At 33.7% G+C, this 22322-nt stretch overlaps 1 pseudogene across 1 annotated transcript in view; it reads right to left on the bottom strand.

Annotated features, from left to right (window-relative positions):
* LOC143222815 (sodium/calcium exchanger 3-like) overlaps positions 1-22322 on the bottom strand; it is an 88899-nt pseudogene that overhangs the window by 6073 nt on the left and 60504 nt on the right. The window contains exons 3-5 of the transcript XR_013012513.1: positions 14126-14217; positions 12549-12697; positions 5290-5389 (exon numbers count right to left, since the gene is read on the bottom strand). The product of XR_013012513.1 is annotated as a sodium/calcium exchanger 3-like (transcript). The remainder of the gene's footprint in view (positions 1-5289; positions 5390-12548; positions 12698-14125; positions 14218-22322) is intronic.

Here is a 22322-nt window from a genome sequence, read left to right on the forward strand (position 1 = left end):
ATGCAGAGAAACATATTTAAAACTCACAACAAGGCACAAATCAGTTTGCAAGCAATGGTTTCAAAAATAGTCCAATGAATCAACTGAATGTGAAGCAATAGTCTTTTTACACACGAGTTATGCTTCATCCTTCCAACTGATAACAGCCATGTATTCAATTAGAAGCGATCTAATACCAGATAGAACTATATTTTTACAATGGAACATGCACATGTTGATAATAAAATACTGTATGGGAAAGAACGTAAAATTGTGAATATGTTGTGGAATGGCACCAGTAATGTAAAACTTTACAGAGCATGACTGCAGTGTTTTAATATTCTCGGTCCTGGCTGCTTTTAGCCTTACTGGTGATAATTCCCACCGTAAACTGTTCGAAGGATTGACTGAATGAATCTCTGAACTGTCACAAGACTTTAACCCTTAAACTGCGGCCATCATTAACTGATGCTGCTACCTATAACATTCTCGCTGTTTAAGGGTTAATACCATCACACTTTATAAAGTGTCATCAGGAGGCAGCCACATGTCGTTAAGTGACTTCAAGTATTGAAGATGCCAAGTAAACAGCTCTAACACAAAGTAGCTGAAATATTCTAATTCTGAGCATGAAACGTCGACAACAAAATGCCCTTGCTTTTCATGGTGATCATACACCGAGTTGAAGTAAAATGTCATGAGGTGTAAAGGTACTTCGAATAAAGATTCATCTGCAAGCTAGAGTTGAATGAACAATAATACCACATGACATGTAATCAGATGCTAACTTTGCACAACATTTTATTGAGTGGATCGACTTGTATTAATTTATAAAACTTTGTGTTGTATTATGCATTAAGCATCCTTTGATAGATTTGAGCAACATATATGCACAGTTGCGTGTTTCCCCTGTTTGAGCAGTGTGTATGCACAGTCATATATGCTCTGCTTAAGTGGTGTGTATACGTGTGTTAAAGTGGGTTAAGAAATAAGGATAGGCGTCCTCTTCACAGCTAGCAACACATCAGACCATAATATTATGTGCCAATTCATATAATTTATTGACTATTTCTTCATCTAAATATAAAAGGTAATACCTCCATACAAACAGATAACACATCTTTCACATATATAAGACGTTTTCCGTAAACTTTCAACGAAACTCAAACAACTATTACAGGAAGAAAAATACAAATAATACGATGTATCATTTATATATATAATAACAATAATAACACACTTTTAAAGGCAATGTATCGAGCAAACTCAATGCTGTTTGAAATTAGTTACGAAAAAAAAAAAGTCACTGGTGGAATACATTACTTCGTACCACATTCTAATCAGTTTAAAATTTAACGTGCATTGGTTGCATATTATCTAAGATACAAGTATAAACAAAAGAAGAATAGCATCTAAATCATTGTTATTATAATATATGTATATGTGCAAACCGTAAATAAAGTTTTATTTTTTTATAAAGATATTTAATGTTCTAGACGTGTCGAATAAAGAAAATATAAAAATCACTGTGGTGAAATATGGCTTGTACGTGACGTGTCAAATTATAAAAAAAAATGTCCGCCAAGTACTGTGATTAGTAAAAGTTGTCACTAATATGTTTTCGTATATGTTAAACTACACAGTATGAATAGTATTATTTATGAAGACATCTTCTAGTTTAAGCAGTCGATAGATTATTAGCAGTATGTGGAGAGATATCACTCAGTATAAGTCAACAGTGGATCATCAGTAATATGCGTGAACAAATATTTAGGCTTAATTCATTAATGAACTTCGTTAGTATCCGTTACTGGATCTTCAGTTGCGTGCTTGGAGGTAGCTTCCGGTGTAATTCACTACTGGATCACATGTAGTATATATAGACACATCTCCTGGTGCAAGCCAATACTGAATCTTTGTAGTATACGTTAGTACATTTTTTAATGCAAGCTAACACTGGATCTCTTGTAGATGTGTTAAGACATTTTTTTAGTGCAAGCCATTACTGGATCTCCTGTAGTATTTGATAAGACTCTTTTAGTGCAAACCAATATTAGATCTCTTTTAGCATGTATTAAAATAACTTGTAGTGTAAACCAACACACAATCTCTTGTAGTATCTCTAAGACATAGTTTAGTGTAAACCAATACCAGATCTTCTGTAATACAGGTTAAAACTTTTTTTTAGTATAAGCCAATAGTCAGGGTTTTAAGTATACAGGTTGATATTCATTTACATTAGATGTCTGTGACTTGATGACGATAAATTCGAACAATAAAAGAACAGCACACAATCCACTTGTTTTAAAAATATATATTAAAAACAAGTCAAACGTATGTAAAAAAAAGTATTTATAATGAAAGATATCACATTTTTGCCTAAAACTCTAAATAATTCTCTTTTCTTGTCAAACGTCCACACAGGCTGATTACTTTAGGACCCAATTGGCAGGATGAATTATTTTTCTCTACGCTTATCACAGTAGTATCAATGAATAATTCACTTACGTTACCTTGAGCCTTAAATAATTTTCTTCTTTTCGTTAAAGTCCACAAAGGCGGATTCAATTACATTAGAACACCCTTTGACAAAATAAATTATTCTCCTTGACTCTATTGAATTGAGAAACTCACTTTAAAATATCGCCCGTGATGGTTAATCACTCAGACTCCAAATAACCACGCTTTCTAAATTTTACTACTCTTACAAAGTTACGCAACCAAACTTGTCATATCTATTGCTTTTAAAATAGTTAATTTTAATTCACTTGTTATGAAATGTAGATAATTAATAAATTTTGAATTACAAAATAAATTAAATAGTAACGCTTACACTAAACTGTCTTGTATATCCGACATCAGTTTTGGATTATCATTATTATGTGTTAAGACATTCTTTTAGAGTAAGCAAACACTGGTTGTCATATAGCGTGTAAGATGATAGTTATGTTCAAACAACTTCGCTTACACAAAAACCCATGTCATATACAACTGTATATAAAAGTAAACCTAGCACTATTAGTGTAATATTATATGTGTGATGAATATCATGTAGTTAAGATAAAAATGAGCTGATTTGCAACTGTAAGTTTATTGTAATAAAACATATTTCGTAAACAAAACAACTCTGAAGGAAAATTATTTCACCTTATTTCGTGTATATAATAACTGTGAAGAAAAGTTTGTTTTTTCTTTATATACGTATTGCCCTCCGGTGGTACAGCGGTATGCTTCCGGATTCACACTGCTATATAAATTGAGTTTCGATATCCGTGGTGGACAGAGCACAAATAGGTCATTGTGTAGGTCTGTGCATAATTCGAAACAAGCAAAGTATAAATGATAATTATAAAATAAATGTGTTTTATGTATATTACTGACGGTGGGTGGTGATGATTAGCTGACTAGTCTTACACTGCTAAATTAGGGACAGCTAGCGAAGATAGCCCTCGTGTAGCTTTGCGCGAATTCAAAACAAACAAACAAACAATGTCCTTGAACAATAGTTAGTAATATATTAGAGATAGCGCTTACTAAAGTAATATTTCTTCAAATAAATACTTTACTGTACAACAAATGGCCCGGCATGGCCAAGCGCGTTAAGGCATGCGACTCGTAACCTGAGGGTCGCGGGTTCGCATCCCCGTCGCGCCAAACATGCTTGCTCGCCCTTTGAGCCGTGGGGCGTTATAATGTGACGGTCAATCCCACAATTCGTTGTTAAAAGAGTAGCCCAAGAGTTGGCGTTGGGTGGTGATGACTAGCTGCCTTCCCTCTAGTCTTACACTGCTTAATTAGGGACGGCTAGCACAGATAGCCCTCGAGTAGCTTTGTACGAAATTCCAAAACAAACAAACAAATGTATATTACAGTTGTAAATATCCCTATTCCGTATACAATGGAAACCTGGAGGAAACCTATCTTGTGTACATTACAATACAAAGAAAATCCTGAAGGAATCTCAATTCGTTGGCATATGTACACTACACTACAGTTTTAAATGAAAATTATTTTGTGTGCATAATACTCTGACTGAAACTTATTTCCAATAACTTACTACCATGAAGGAAGCTTACTTTGTGTTTATAATGATTTTAACAAGTATATTCCGAAGAGAAGTTATTCTTTTTGTAGATCTGTATGCCCCCCGCTAGTACAGCGGTATGTCTCCGGATTTACAACGCTAAAATCAGAGGTTCGATTCCCCTCGGTGGGTTGAGCAGATAACCCTTTGTGGCTTTGCTATACGATGAACACACACACACACACACACACACACACGTATATCTGTACAATAAGAGACAAACAATTTTTCCAATAAAGTTTATCTACAGAATCGCTTTAAAAATTAAAAGTTAAAAATAACAATATATAAGTAACGACATAACTCAATTTTATTTTATTCTAGTTTTCTCGCTTGTTATGCTTTTCTTCAAGATTTCCTGACGAGAATGTAGATTGGAATCAATTTCAAGTCTAAAGATGTTGTCTGTATCACAACGACTTGCATATAAGGAAACACGTCGATGTATTATTATCATATTCAAATAAAGTTCTATTAATACTGATACATTTTATTTCCTTTTTTAACTTACTAAGCATGCTAGAGTTTAAACGCTGAAAGTCAGCAAAATATAAGAAAAACAATGTGTCCAAAAACTGTTAAAAACAAGTAAATGGTAGATTTTTATCCCCCTCACTGATCTTAATCTGTCGAATGCAGCTCGAAATCAGAGGTGAATAAATATAATATTTCAAATTTATCACTCGTCTTTCATGAGTCACTACCCAATAATACTTTCATCGATACTGGGGCTCACCAGCAACTTTTAAAGTATTATACAAGATATATTTATACATATATATATGTAAACAGTATTTCGTAGACCTTTGGTTTAGGTTTGTTCGGCCCAACTGATGAGTTCCAAAACCGAAAGAAAGTGTGAGGGGAAAAACAACATCTACAGCTGAATTATTTTTATTCTCAATGTTTCGACTACCTTTAACAACTTTCAGTTAGATGTATTTATAGATTTATTGCTTGTGATCTTGTGTAGAATATTGGATTTTAGAAAGACTGAACTTAATTGCTACACAACATAAATTAGGAACAGTGAACAATGGATTATTAAAAGAAACCAACTGTAGAATTAGGAAATAGAAAAAACGAAACCTGCTGATTTTCATACTTGATATTCTAATATGGTACACTATATTATCTTAACAGTAATTCTGTGTATAAATTTATTATTATTCCTTAGGACAAGATTATGTTAACTTTTAAGAAAAGTTGTTTTATTGCACACTCACCAGGGCTGACAGTAATGGCTTGTAGAAACTGTTCTTTCCATGACGAAGTGCCAATTGTCAGCGACACGTTAGCTTTTTGAAACAGCTTGTCCACTGTATTCTATGACAAAAATAAACACACATACATGTACGTATACATATGACAAACCGTTATAGTAGTATTAAAAGTAAATACTAGGCATTGTTAACAATTATAAATGCTTTAGAATTCAATGAATGATATAAGAAAGTTGATGTGGCCTAATGAATGGCATGTTGCGATGGAGAACCATGGTACAAAGTTCGAGCCGCGATTAGACGCTGAATATCTTCACACGTGTTTCTACAGAAGCATGAAAATTCTCACAATAAACTCCGCTATTTGGTTAATAGTAGTCGCGTCGGTGGCGGGTAATTGCCTTTAGTCAGCGATTCTTACTTTAGGATGATTATGCTTGAATCATTAATGTTTATACAGTTTGTAATAACACGTTTGGGACCTTTTAGGTTGAAATACGGAATGTCAATAATTATATAGAATTATTTCTCATCATTAGCTTTAAATGTGTTTTAATGTTTTATCACTTTAAGTCTAGACAAGTTGAATTTACAAACAGAGTGAAATGAACAGCCTGAGAGACTTCTCTATTTTTCGTATAATCATAAACCAAAGCCAAATAATTCAATAAGTATCAACTATTAAGTCGCTTCCCACTGACATAGCAGTAATTTTGTAGACTCATAGCGTTAAAAACGAGTTTTGGAACCCGTGGTGGGCACACCATAGATAGCCCATTGTGTAGTTTGCACTTAACTATAAACAAACAAATAACTATTAAGTTAATTCTCTTATACTTTGCTGTGGAGTTTCCGATGTTGTTATGCGACTGTGATACAATACTTACATTTCTTGATAAATTGAAACGGTATTAGCACATGTAAGTAGACATTTCAACACCTACTCCTCCCATATTTTATTCACCTAACTTGCAATTACATAAACAATTGGTTTGGTTTGTTTTGAATTTCGTCTCTAATTTAGCAGTGTAAGACTAGAGGGAAGGCAGCTAGTCATCACCACCAATTCTTGGGCTACTCTTTTACCAACGAATAGTGGGATTGACCGTCACATTACAACGCTCCCACAGCTGAAAGGGCTAGCACGTTTGGTGTGACGGGGATTCAAACCCGCGACCCTCGGATTACGAGTCGAGTGCCTTAACCACCTGACCATGCCGGGTCCATAAACAATTGAATCCATTGCATTAAATAACTTGTTAAGATTATAATAGAAGTAAAGTGCAAGGCTTTTTGAATGTTTGTTTTAAGATTCTTGTAGACTTTTAAAACCTGTGAGAAGTATCTAAAGCAAGATGACGTGTTATTCTTACGTTTTTATGAGTTTAAAAGGAAATGCACAGCGTATCAAAGGCAAGCATGATTTGGTTAATAGCCATAAAGATGTAAAAACATAACTAACTCAGAGATTACTATTAGTTAAAAGCCATTATATAACTAAGATGACAATTTTGGGAATTTCTAAACGTAATATAGTTGTGTACTTTATATTAAAATGATTTTGAAGATACAAATCAATAAACCTGGCAAACAGATCACATATAAAGCCATGGTGGAACGGTAAGCATCAGAACTACGCTTTGATATTTTTGGTTTTCCTTTGAAAATTGGTCACTTTTTGAATGGTATGTGACGATCCTTTCCGACGCAAATGATTATTAGTCATATATTCAGGTCATAAAGATGTATTCAGACGAAACACTTAAAATTTCCAAAAATGGAATGTTTCTTGTATTTAATGGCACTGAAAAACAAAGGAATGTGAATAAAGTTTGGGTCACAAACCCATACACTAAGGACTTGCAACAAGTCGTGCCCCAGCTGCAATAATCAAAGTGCGATGTTTTGTAACAGCTGAGAAAATAGGAACACAAAGGTTGTTATGTATCCAAGCCAAAATAACTTAAACTAATCAAGGATGATTTCAGTCTCGAAGAAAGAGGCTAAAATGGTGTAAGTTTGCCAAAATAAGGCTTTTAGTTATTTTTCATTCAACTGTCCCACACTTCAAACAACAAAGAAATAAAATGGTTTTTCAGGCTACTCCAGATAAAGGCATACTGGATAAGTCGTTGGACAGTGCCCATGGATTTACGTGTGATCGGACTGTTGAAACTGACGCTTGGAAACATTTACTATCGTACAATAGATTATAGAAAGTCCGCAGGAAGGAGTGGTATGCTTTGGAGATGACTGCTTTACGACAGAGTTTTTTATATTGAAAAATATGCAGGGCTTTTATTAAGCACTGTCATCAGACAGAGCATGGCAGGATGTGGTGACAAAATAAAACGACGTGATGATGCTTTAAATGCGTCTTATTTTAATATATTCAGCTATCTGTAGGGATTGCTAGTGGTGGGAAGTTACTTATCGTCAAATCTAGGAGTGGTAGTTGCTGATGTTTGGAACCAAAGTAAATCTTGTCCAACAGTAAGTAAAATGTACTCCCGATTCCAGAAAATAATATTAGAATATGCACTAAAGTTATCTTGTTAGTTACAAAGAAAAAAATGACAGATAAAATATAAGATGAGCATTAGTTGTAGGTTTCTAATTTGAGAAATGTCTTCAGAAAAGTGAAACGAAATGTAAATAAAAAGTAATAGGAAAGTTATTGCTATTCCTGGTTTGCACTATCGCATTTACCTTTATTACATTGGAACTGTTTCTATACGAATAATTAAAATGCTATAGTTAGAAATATTTAGTCTTTTAGTTTGGTTTTAAAGCTTAGTAAAGACAAATTGACATAACAGTACTGAAAGGCTACAAATCTTGCTCTTGCCTGTTCTTAAGAAATGTGCCTGAACATAACGTTACTTAACATAACGTTAATTAGTTTTTATGTAGTATTTCTTGGAATAAAATATGCTTTCAGTAAGTAATATTAATATAAATACTTTGAAAAAAGCAAAAACAGGGATCTATATTTTGTTTTTAATTTAGACCACATAGATTTAAGTTTAATTTGTGATGGTATTAAATGAGAAATAACAATACTTTTACTCGAAAAATAGTTGACTTTTTTAAGGTAGAATTTGTATTTGTTTAAACGGAAAACAATATGTTTTATTTAACGATATCACGTAGATTTTTTGTGTTTTTTTAATATTGTTTCTGACTGTAATAAATTGATAACAATTAAGTGTTTAGTTGGGGAGACTATATATTTTGGGATGTCCAATTTATGATTGTATTGAATGGAAAATAATGCATGTTTTTCTTGAAGAGAATCGCTTAGTTTTCGAAAATTTAAATATGTTTTACTAAAGACTAAACTGCCCTGCATAGCCAAGTAGTTAAGGCACTCGATTCGTAATCCGAGGGTCGCGGGTTTGAATCCCTGTCACACCAAACATGCTTGTCCTGTCAGTCTTGGGGGCGTTATAATGTGACGGTCAATCCCACTATTCGTTGGTAAAAAAGTAGCCCAAGATTTGGCGGTTGGTGATGATGACTAGCTGCCTTACCTTTAGTCTTACACTGCTAAATTAGGAATGCCTAGAGCGAATAGCCCTCGCGTAGCTTTGCGCGAAATTCAAAACAAACCAAAGGATAAACAATTAAGCCAGCTTTTAAAATTATTCTGAATTTTAATATTTCAATCTAAACTGAATTTTAATGTTAAAGATCTCAAGATTCAGACTTAACTTCTCATAACAAAGAATTTTTGATGAAAATGAAGACAAGTAGTCAACCGCACCTGCCACCTACGCAGCTGTTTCTAACCAAATTACTTTGAGTTTTATAAAAAGGTCTTCCTCAGCTGGAAGTGCGGAGAGTGTTTTAGTGGTATATCTTAGATCTGTCTACATGTGAAATACTTGTACCTTTGTTCTTTCAGTATGCTCGAAAGCAGTAACATTGAACCTCGATAGATACATTTATTGGGAAAATCGAAGGTGGACGCTATGACCAAGTAAAAAGAAAGTCTTCAGGACACCAAAGTACACTGCTGACAAATCCACATCTCTCTGAAGCAGTAAAAGGTGAAAAAGCTTTTTAAACATTTTGCAAAACCAAAGATAGATTAATATCTTTTGAGGTTTTATTTGAAACAACATGTCGTAGAATATAATCGCACGACTAAATGTGAGCATCTTATTAACACACAAATATATTTGTTTATGTAATAACTTTAACGTGAACTGATTTGAAAGACGACTAAATATAAAGTAAGAATTATTTACCTTTTATTTTCCAAGTGATCGTCAGGAACAGGTAGGTGTGCTAAGGGGCTTGAAAGTTTAATAAGTGAACGGTTAAGCCTGTTGTCAATATTATAGCCTTACGATTGTCATACGACTAATACTAGAAACTCTCAGCTTACAAACAGTAACAACGGCATTGTTTCCAACCTTAACGACCATAAAAATAATCCCAATATAAATATACAGTTATACTGAAATAAAGATTATGTTAAATTTCTTTTTATATTTGTAAATTGATAGGACTGAAAACGAGTGAAAGTATATTGTCAGCACAACCTCTTCTTATTTCTTCACTTTTTAATCCTCACAGAAAGCTGATAAAACCTGCAAAAATACACAGTAGTTCTGATAAGATAACTATATATGTAATTTAACGTTTTATGTCTGCTGGCATATACATCAATTAATATATGAAAACCTTTGATCTGAATAACGATAACAATCAGATACTCAACAGTGGTGGAATGGGAGTGCTCGGGATTACTACATGTAACAATTTATATATAAATTGTAAATTATATTATTATGTTAATTTTCAGGGAGACATGCCTCTATACATCCTGAATTGAGCTGTCTTCGGCAGCTGGTTTAGTATCTTTTCGATCTCTCATTATTAAGCCTGCATGTATGGGTAAGTACTCCCACTTTGGAACTCTATCATACACTTCTGCTCGAGTCACTTGTGACCCAGTCCAGAGAAGCAGTACGTAGATCCATCTAACATCATTATAATCCTACACCTTAACTATAAAAGAAACACATACTGATCAAAACCAGAATCATCCGTTATCGTCAGAAAACTAAACCTTAACTCTACGAAAAGCACGTCATCCGGTACCACCAGGAAACTAAAATTTAACTCTATAAGAAACACACACTTATCAAGTAATCGTAATATCCCACAGAATTATAGTGTAAAGAAAAGGAATTTATACTCTGTAATATACAAATACTTTTAAAAATAAAGTATTTATAAATATGGCTACTGGACAAAATATTTTCACTCGTACTAGTTTATTATAAAGTTAAGACATTTTAAAAATTCGTATATTAGAACACTGCATTTCGTTTTCAAAACAAAATTCTGTATCCAAACTATCTTTACGTTTGTTTGAAAGACAAATCGGTCAAAAAGTTAAAGTAAAATTTGTGTATCCAGAAATATTGATCGTGACCAGCCAGTGAGAAGAGTGAAGTGTATCTATACGAATAAGTTAAGAAAACACAGATAATAACTGATAAATATTAGAAGCTGATTCACAGCCTATCTCTACAACTATGTTTCATTGTGTCAGATGTATGCTTGTTTGTTTGTTTTGAATTTTGCGCTAAGCTATAAGAGAGCTCTTTGCGCTAACCATTCTTAATTTAGCAATGTAAGACTAGAGGGAAAGCAGCTGGTCATCATCACCCACCGCCAACTCTTGGGCTGCTCTTGTACCAACGAATAGTGGGACTGACCTTCACATTATAATGCCCCTGCGGCTGAAAGGGCGATCATGTTTGGTGTGATGGGGAGTGTCAGATGTATGACCGTAATAGTTTCTTTAATCCATGCTCTAAAGCTGCTACGATGGACATAATACTCAGTACAGTGGATTAAAGAAAATGATTTATATCGCCCTAATAATTTGCGTGGTCATATTATAAGTTTATAAAAACTGTGCATTTGTCAGAAATAAGAAGATACACAAGATCTATAGCTTTGTTTGGATGCTTAGTCATCCGCACGACACTGCGTCACGTGAAGGTGACATGAACCTAAGCTTCCATTGAATTCTATGTACAATCAGAGATTCAGTCTTTCAAGAGCCTTTAGAATTGCTTAAGTATGACTCTCTGTTCTCACTTTACAGACAAAACATAATTATAATACTGGACTATCTATTGTCGTATAGATAATTTTTGGACTGCGAAGTGAGTGTCTATTATTATTTAGATTGTTGTTTTAAATAGCATTTTACTTATATTTGCATGCGTACAATACCTTCCCTAAGACCGTTTTTCTAATTTTTCTAATACATCCTTGTTAACGATATCCAACTTTTGAAATCACAGACTAGCATACTGATTCGTTTTACAGCAGAGCCACATTGGATTATCTGCCGTGTTCGCTGGGGAGAATCGATTCCCCGATCTTAGCATTGGAAATCCAACAGACATACCGAAGTTTCACTGGGAACCAGTTTACTAAGACGCTAAGTTCAAAATAAGTTTTTATAGCTTTCATTTGCGTTTTACGAAACATGTTTGTTTGCTAAAAATCGAATAGCTGTATAAAAGCGAATTATGTGTTTTGTACCCAAGGCTCTAACCCCGAATTTTAACATTTTAAGTCTTAAAACTTATCGCTAAGACACGAGGACAGGATATTTTATAACACTCACAAAACACTTTCTGTGTAACTTCATATCGCATATCCTGAATTTATATTATGTAATAAATTTACTTTTCTTGTAAGAACTGATTTTAATTCTCATGATTTTAATTTGTTTCAGTATTAATTTTAGAATACGATTGCCTTTGCAAATATTCAACTTTGTATTGTTTTAGTATATAGTATTTTAATTAAATAACAATGGGCATATAATGTTTTATTTTCCGAATTTATCGCATGATTTCAGGTTGACGAATTTTGTTTGTTTTGAATTTTGCGCAAAGCTAATTTAGCAATGCAAAACTAGAGAAAAAAACACGAATCTTTGTATTTAAGATTGTATATAAGCAGTTTTATTCCAGTTGAATCCACTATATATTGCTGTTACTTACATAAAGTTGGTTACTTACCATTTTGCCATTATTATTTTATCCGAAATTCTCTGTACGAATTATTTTGAATTTCCTACTGAATGAATTATTGTAAATAAGCAAATCCCCTATATCATATCGTAGAGTTTGGGATTCTGAGGATTCCTTTAACTCCACTCTAACTTAACCTTACTTATCTTGAAATACAAAGATTCGTGTTTCTTTCTAACGGATAGATACCTTGAACTCTCTGCTCTCCACAATACGAATGGTAGCCTTATATTGCTCCCCTAATATTGGTTTTCCTTGTAGAGCAATCTTTTCAGCTTCTGTCATTTCTGCGTTTGGGGAGTTATCATTGTTGTCTTGTCTGGCGTTTCCTTGAACATCTGAAATGTAAGTATTATTTTTGTATATGAAATAAAGCACTGTAGAGATAAAACGATTTTTTATTACACAAGAGAACCAATTCGTTTAGTTGTTTTGGTTAAATATAACTGAAAAATGGAATCTTGTAAACCTTTCAGAACAGATTAATCTTAATCAAATCACAAAAGCTGTTACAAAGATAAGTAACTTATTTTAACATTGTTCTCTTCTCAAACATGGTTATCACATAAACTGTATCATACACAACACATTGCATTTCCAGTTCACGTATTATAGGGTGACATTGTTTCCCATCAATTCGTTATCTTAATTCATTTTCACAATAGCAATCGGATACGAATTGACAGAACAAGGGTTAGCTGATCAAATAAATATACAAACTTTCCTACCATTTTATATATTTTCTGATCAAAAATGTTTTTCTAGTTGTCATGAGCTCTTTTATTTGTTCTTTGGAGTTGTAAACATTTTGTGAAGTTTTTCGTATTTAATTTTCGATGTTTGTTATACCAGATCATATTCAGCGTTTTATTCCATTTCGTTTGCTTTATGTGCTAAGTTACACAAATGGCTATCTACATTGTGTCCGCCGCCGGGAACAAACCGAAAAGTTTAGTGTTATAAACACTCAAGCTTACCGCTGAGCCATTTGAAGGCATATTTTTGAACGTTTGTTTTTACTAATTATTTTTTCTGTATATTTTAGATTCGTGTGTTGAAATATTTTATGTAAAAACTACCAAACATTGTTTCAAATTATTTTACTATTTTATTTCTCTTTTTATTAGTCCCCCAGTGGCTCAGCGGTATGTCTGCGGATTTACAACGCTAAAAATCGGGTTTCGATACCTGTGGTGGGCAGAGCACAAATAGTCCATTGAGTAGCTTTGTGCTTAATTCAAAACAACTTGTTATTATTTTGCATCAGTTTTCTCTACAACATTATTTGTTTTATAATAACTAGATTATTTTTTTAGTTTTAACTTTAAGCGAAAAGCTACACAATGGGATATTTGCGCCATGTTCACCGTGGGGAATCGAACCCTAGATTTTAATCTTGTAATTTCGTAAACTTACCGCTAACCCACCTTAAAACAAACTGGATTAAACAAAAACACAAAATTTGTAATATTTTACAATCTCCTGATTATGATGCACATAAAAATTGGACGTTTTATAAAATAAGTAGACTTTCCTACTGAGAACAAACATGCGACCTTTCAGTCGTGGGGGCGTTATAATGTGACGGTCAATCCAACTATTCGTTGGTAAAAGACTAGCCAAATGGTTGGCGGTGGGTGGTGATGACTAGCTGCCTTCCCTGTAGTCTTACACTGCTAAATTAGGGACGGCCAGTGCAGATAGCCCTCGTGTAGCTTTACGCGAAATTTAAAACAAACCAAGTCAAAACTAATAACAAACCTTACCTTCTTCCAATTTTGGATCTCCGAGCTCCACGTAAAATACCAGATCCTTCTCATAGCTCTCATTATCGATAATACAAAGTGAGATTTCTTTCCTACAGAAATGGAAGAAGATGTCAGGAAATGAAAAAAAAAATTTCAAAACTGATATCAATAACAAACAAATAAATGCAAGTCTAATTTACTTCTATTTTATGGAACCGAACTATATCCATTATTTAACATCACCAGAATCATGACAAAACATTTAATAATTTTTTAATTGAGTGATGATAACAATGTATTCTCAAGACTGCTGGTATGGGTATTAAAACTTTAATTGAAATAAAATACAGAACAACGTTTCGACTTTCTTGGGACATCTTCAGGTTAACAAAGAGACTTTGCAAGAAAGTGTCTCATTGTTAACCTGAAAGTTAAAGTCTGATCAAGTTATGAACGATGAATAAACCTTATCAAGTATGGATGATGTTACTAGAATCATGATCATTATTGTAGTTTCTAAACAATTTCTTTCTTTTTTTAGATTGGAGTTGTTTTAGGAGACGAATTTTATCCCAAAAAAGTTTGTGATCTATTTAAACTTGATTGCATATTAAAGCAGATATTTGAAATTCACCTCTACGTATCTGACCTTGGTGTTCTTTGCATCGAGGTTTCAAGAAACGTGACGTTTATCACATATTCCTTGGAAATAAGAGTTTATAACGCTAAAATTCGAAATTGGGTACCCACAGTGGGCAAGTAAAGAGAATCTATTGTTTATCTTTGTTTTTAACAATAAGTTAACAAATAAACAAATGAAAGAATACTTTTTGAGGGAAGTGTATACATGTCCTCTGAGGTACGAAACCAACATGATCTCTAGTACAAATCATTAGACCATGAAAGTTTTGTTTGTTTGATGCTAAACGCAGAGCTACACAATGGACTATCTGTTTTCTGCTCATCGCGGATATTGAAACCCTAAATCAAGCATTAAAAGTCCTTTGATTTACCGCCAAGCCACCGGAGGGTTCAACGTCAACAACAACAAAAAAAGAAAAACAGCGAGGACTTGAGGACGCATTGAAAAGGAAACATTATAAAGAGATTTTGTCTTGATATTTTTCAGTTTTGTTACATAGAGTTTACCAAACTCACACCAGTGATCAACTATATTTATCAAGATATTTTCATTAAAATATAACACTCAAGAGTACAGTTGTTGTAGAAACACAGCAATTCCAAAAACGCTATGAAGCGTCATTAGTAAGTAATTTCATCAAATTATACTGGTCATGAATTAGAATACCAGAGACAATGAATTAAAACAAAATCTACAGGTTGTGTCAATTAACAAACGTTTCATCACTTTTGATACATTATTTGTGAAGCTACAAGCTGGCAAATTTTAATTTTCTAGACGATGGGATCTATTTTATGCGTATAAAATTCAAGATATTTTAGAGTGTTTGTATTTGCTTTTGATTTTAGCAATATTTAGAAAATGTTGTGTACCAGGTAGCTGGAAATTTACAACAAACCTATCTCTTTTTCACAACAAAATTACTGTAAAATATTCTTGCTGTCCCAACTGTGCATATAGTTTATTGTTGGAACCCGCTGTCTACCAATACCGAAAGCTGGTATTGTTCTGATAATTCAAAGCCGTGAAATGAGTATGATTTTCTTTTTCAAATAAAGCTGTAGGATATTGAACGTAAATCGACAGGACAGTTATATCAGTATTGGGTATAAGTAGTACTTACTATGAAAGCGTGCTCTGATTAGTGTTACCTTTTGTCTTGAAAGTAGTTTATTTCAACATGTATGGACCGTAAAGAAACAAACTAACACGGAGGATCGCTACAAGACTAGTTCTCTTTTCGAAAGCACTCGAACTTCAGTGTCAGTTTCAATTTCAGTAGATGGAAATTCGCTCACAATCTAACGTAAAACAGACAAACGTGTTACATGAATAATTATACCTAGTCGTTTGTCTTAAATATGGAGTTGGAACTAGTTCTAGGATATCTCACCCCGTTTGTTTCATGAAAAATAATCTTATACAACACACAAAAAATTCTTACGTATAAGAATGGCATTAGTTTTGTGCAGTTGCCGAACGTTCAGCGCGTACGTGGTAGTGTTAGGTTTCAAGCTTTTAGTTCGTGCGCGGTATTGTTAGGTTATGTGTGTTTTGGAATTTCGCACAAAGCTACTCGAGGGCTATCTGTGCTAGCCGTCCCTAATTTGGCAGTGTAAGACTAGAGGGAAGGCAGCTAGTCATCACCACCCACCCACCGCCAACTCTTGGGCTACTCTTTTACCAACGAAAAGTGGGATTGATCGTCACATTATAACGCCCCCACGGCTGGGAGGGCGAGCATGTTTGGCGCGACTCGGGCGCGAACCCGCGACCCTCAGATTACGAAGCGCACGCCTTAACGCGCTAGGCCATGCCAGGCCCATGTTAGGTTATGAACAAAAGCTTTCAGTTTATGCGTGGTAGATTTCAAGTTTTTAGTTCGCGTAGCAAAGCCACATCGACCTATCTGCTGGGCCTACAGAGGGGAATCGAACCCCCTGATTTCAGCATTATAAATCCGTGTTTGGTAGTATTAGGTTTAGTTTATAAAATAAGCTGTTTTAAAAATGTGAAGCCAGACAAAATAAAAAGAATAAAACTATAACTATAATTTTCGATAACGATACATTACACGCAATTTTTACATGTGCAAAATACAACCTCCAAGTATGCAAATAATTCCATGCACAGCTGAAAACCCGAATTCTTTTAAATATTAATATCCTATATATTTGCCTAACTGTTAATAGAAAAACAAATTGTTGTACCACGTTCCGTAGTGAGTGAAAAAATGATTCATTTCATGTAAGTTTAAGGCTTTGTCAGACCTATTATTTGCATGCGCTTGTGTTTTCAATTGCTAAGTGAATATTTAGCATTGGTAAAGTCGAAGTTTTTCAATTTATATGAATATTGGTACAAAGAAATTAAACCAATAAACGTCATATACGTGCCTTTCGTTCACTCTCTACGTGCGACACAACCGTTTCACGACGTGAATAGTTTGGTTTGGTTTGTTATGAATTTTACGCAGAGCTACACGAGGGCTATCTGCGCTAGCCGTCCATAATTTAGCAGTTTAAGACTATAGAGAGGGCAGCTAGTCATCACCGCCCACCGCCAACTCTTGAGCTACTCTTTTATCATCGAACAGTGCGATTGACATTAACATTATAACGTTTCCACGGCTGAAAGGGCAAGCATGTTTGGTGCGAGGGGAATTCGAACTCGTGACCCTAATATTACGGGTCGAGTGCCTTAACCACCAGGCCATGCCGGGTCTCCGTGAATAGTTACCACTTTCTTTAAATAGACAAGTATTGAAACGACCACTTATGAAGTTGTTTGAAACCGCAGATATATCTCATTACAGACTACTACCCAGAGGAAAGGCAGATTGGCCTCACAAGAACTTAGTTTGATTTTGAAACGAATAAAGGTTGTTTGTTATTAAGCACTAAGCTATATATGTGGTCATCTTTGCTCTAACCACGGGGACCTTGATTTTGAAGCGAATAAAGGTTGTATGTTTCTAAGCACAAAGTTACACATGGCTATCTGTACTCTACCCACTACGAATACTGAAACTCGGTTTCTAGCAGTATAAGTTCGCAGACACACCACTGTGCCACTGGGGAGCCACACGAATAAAGGAACGTACCGTCACTATAATGATGCACCCACAAATAAAAGTGCAAAAAATAATTAAACCGTATCACGAACCTTAGATCTTCCGAAATAAAGAGGTTGGCATGTTTAACAGTAAGCCACTTCCAGTACGCTGTTTAGAGGTATAATATTTTCCAGAAATTTAGTTTCATTGTTTTATAAGCAAACCACCCTTGATTAACATCTGCAAGTTCTATTAAAATTGTAGCTTTGCCATAATTAAAAAAAAGAGTCGTTAGGTATTAAAAACTTACTAGTTAATTAAAACCAAGTTGTAATATTAAGTCGATTAAAGGTACTATACGCATGTCGCTTGTGTTGTCGCTTTTTGTTTATGATAACTCATTTTCTTCTTACGTTGTTTACTGTATATTTTTTGATATTTATATAGATAACTTACAACAAATTATTGCTACATAAATTATTCCGAAATGTATTTTTTCTTCTACTACATTGTAATTGTTTGTTCATCTGAACACTGATTACGCACAAATTAGGCTTAAACATCAGTTCAAAAAGTCCTTATTTTAAACTGCAGATTAGAAAGAAAGCAACAAGCGAGTAGCTCTAATCACCTGAAGTGGAATTTATTGTGACTTATAACGGAAGCTAAGTAGAAAATGCGAAACATGTTTGGCATTATCATGTCTGAAACTCAAGCCACAATATTTCTATTCATATAAAGTGTGACTTATTAAGCTCAAACTACTTATCAACTTATTAACTTTGAAGTCGAAACTGTTTATCCAAGAATGTAGGCATTTCTCAGTTTTACTTCACATAATTTGTTGAAAAATTAACAATTATTTCAAATACAATATTAAAAACTCCAGTTAACCATTTTAAGTATTAAATAAACAGCATTAAAAAGTGATTATATAAACAAAGTTATTTAATGAAATTATAGATTGTTTTATTTTTATTGTACTGACGCTTACAAGCACAAAATGAATTATAATGTACAAAATATATATATCACTTAAACTTATTAGTCAAACATAGATTAAGACGAAGTAAAACAATCTTTACTTTTACTGAAAATAATTCACTTTATACCAAAATTATATTTCCCTTTTCATATCCATGGCCAAATTAAATTAGTTGTTGTTGTTTTGAATTAAGCACAAAGCTACACAATGGGCTATCTGTGCTCTGCCCACTACAGGTATTGAAACCCGGTTTTTAGCGTTGTAAGCCCGCAGACATACCGCTGAGCCACTGGGGGGGGGGTGAAATTATTAGTAGAACACTCGCATCAAAACGGGACTTAGCAGATAGCTCGATGTGGCTTTGCTATAAGAAAAACACACATACATATATCAAAACGTACCTAATGCTGCGCCCTTCTAAGTGTTTAATTTGTTTAAAGTAGAGCAGTGAAGTACTACCAATATCTTAAAGTAGAGCAATGAAGTACTGCCATTATTTTAAAAGCTTTCTCGCCGTTGATCGAAATATTAATAAATACTGGAAGATAATGAATGTTTTAAGTAAAACTGTGTATTGATTTAAGACAAAAATAATTTTTCTGTAATATACATATTAATTATTGGAGTTATGTAAAACAAACATTGTGAAAGTTGTTGGTCTGAGTTCTATAGCTCGTTTCACGAATGGCTTGTTTTCTTCATTATAAATAAATCCTAGTAGTGTACTTCTATAGAAATCTACCACCACTATTTTCTCAGTATAATCTCCTGGCAGAGCGTTCCTTCTAAATATCAACAGGGAGTAACTAAGCAGGGTAAAGTTTTCAGCACTGTCAATCTGAATAAATATTTACCTATCATTAATTATTGGTCTGAAGAGTCTAGTATAATTAGAAAGGAATACAACATATATTTGCTGTTCGACATATGTGCTACTGCTTGTAACAATGCTCATGGTTTTAAACGTATAGATCAGGCATCCTTACACACTGACTCATCTCTTGTAATCTTCAGTATATAGGAATATTTTCTTGTTATCCAGGTGGCTTGAGATGCTACAATGTACACACCATTTTGTTGGTAGCAATGAGTGAAATAAAATATGTGACGTTGTTAAGATACGTTTTTTTATTTGTAGTTAAACCCACAACCTCATAATTGGCTATTTGTGCTGTTCTCACCACGAGTATCGACACCAGTGTTATAAGTTTCAGATTTTCCGCTGAACTGAAGATTATAATACAATAATACACGTAAGTCTAAACTAGTGTAACTGTGATATGTTCTGCACTTCATGACATTGGAGAATGAAGGAATATGGCTTAGCTTTGAGAACCATTCTGAAAGAGACCTACAAGTCATTCTCCAGCTGTTATAGCCAAGTTAGCAACAGGTGAAAATCCACGAACACAGATGTTAGAGTAAAAAAAAATGTTACGTGTATCTCAGGAAACTATATGCAACAAATTTAAGAGAGATCTCCGATTGGAAACAAGTCCAGCAACAGAATACCTGTCCACCAAGGTAAGGTTTCCAGTCAACGGTCTCATACTTCAAGCAGCTGGAGAATGAAACGTGTATTCACGTTATTCCATACGAAAACATGCCTGCAAAGACGCCAAATGCAGCATGTTTATTTGTATTTCTGTGCAACCAGACTGTTGAAATGATGTTTTCATACAGTAGATGGTTTATGGAAAGGCCGGAAAGATGATCGTACTTTAGACATGACAGCCTGCTTTTAATAAAGCTATGATTTCCGTATCGTAAATACACTAGTTTTGGTATATATCATCTAACCTGGTGAGACCTTTTGGTTCCTGGTGATCGACAACACTGGTAGTAAATTCAGACGATTCGTTCTTTACACGCTTAATATAGTGAAATAACCTCGTACCCAGAAACGAAATACAAGTTACCAGTCTAGATGTTGATGTATATATGGTTCCAACTCAAACATTATACTAATTCAGGGTAAGAACCATATGGTAACATCACTGTAAACTAGCATATGGTAACATTTCTGTAAAGTGACGACGCAGACAGCCTCATACCACAGAGAAGCGGATGTCTGTTTGTTTTAAATTTCGCGCGAAATTACACGATGGTTGTCTAATTTAGATTACTCTTTTACCAGCGTAACACAGCTGAAACGGCGAGCATATCTGGTGGAACGGGAATTCGAATCTGCGACCCTCAGATTGCGAGTCAAGTGCTCTAACCACCTGGCCATTCCGGGCCCGAAGTGTTGTACATTAGCATTACTTTAACGTTATATAAAGCTACTTGAAGTGTTTTTGGTGTGGTTCATATATTATTCTCTTTTTACCCTTGATTGTCATGATTGTAGTTTTTTTCGTTTCAAATTTATATTTGAAAACCATTTGAAATTATCAAAAGATTAAGATTACCTTCACTTTTGATAAAGTGAAGTGAAGATGTTAAAGCATTTAGCTAAAAAGTGTCTGGCGAAACGTTTCATACACAAAACTTTACCTAATATTTTCAGAAAATTCCCCATTGATAACTATGTACCTGTGAGTTTCGATATCAGTGGTAGGCACAGCAAAAATAGTCAATCGTGTAGCTTTTTGTTTAATTACAAACAAACAAACATATTAGTGTGATTAAAACAAGAGAAAGTGTAACATGTGAAAATTACTAACTCAACATCGAAACCTCTTGTATGGCAAACCAAATTATTTGTTAGGAATACGCGAAATTATGAAATCATACGGTCTTTTGTCGAAGATAAAATAAGAACCCTTAAGCACCAAAGGGTTAAAGCAAAATAAAATATATTATTTTTCAACCATATTAAATCTGGTATATTGAATTCCGACGAGGCCTTTCGCTCCATAATACAATTTATTGGGCCTGCTGGAATACAATAGAGATATTGGTAGTCTGGGCAATACGTATATCAACTTGCGTGAGCAACAACTGTTAGGGTGTGAATGAAATAAAACAGTGGAATTAGTTTATTATAACTTGTTACTTGTTAATTGTTATTATAACTTGTTACTTGTTAATTGTAAATTGTTATTATAACTTGCTACTTGTTAATTGTTATTATAACTTGTTACTTGTTAATTGTTATTATAACTTGTTACTTGTTAATTGTTAATTGTTATTATAACTTGTTACTTGTTAATTGTTAATTGTTATTATAACTTGTTACTTGTTAATTGTTATTATAACTTGTTACTTGTTAATTGTTAATTGTTATTATAATTATAACTGTTAATTGTTATTATAACTTGTTACTTGTTAATTGTTATTATAACTTGCTACTTGTTAATTGTTATTATAACTTGTTACTTGTTAATTGTTATTATAACTTGTTACTTGTTAATTGTTATTATAACTTGTTACTTGTTAATTGTTAATTGTTATTATAACTTGTTACTTGTTAATTGTTATTATAACTTGTTACTTGTTAATTGTTAATTGTTATTATAATTATAACTGTTAATTGTTATTATAACTTGTTACTTGTTAATTGTTATTATAACTTGCTACTTGTTAATTG

Source organism: Tachypleus tridentatus, chromosome 8, assembly GCF_004210375.1.
Source record: "Tachypleus tridentatus isolate NWPU-2018 chromosome 8, ASM421037v1, whole genome shotgun sequence".
In the NCBI taxonomy this organism is placed as follows: domain Eukaryota; kingdom Metazoa; phylum Arthropoda; class Merostomata; order Xiphosura; family Limulidae; genus Tachypleus; species Tachypleus tridentatus.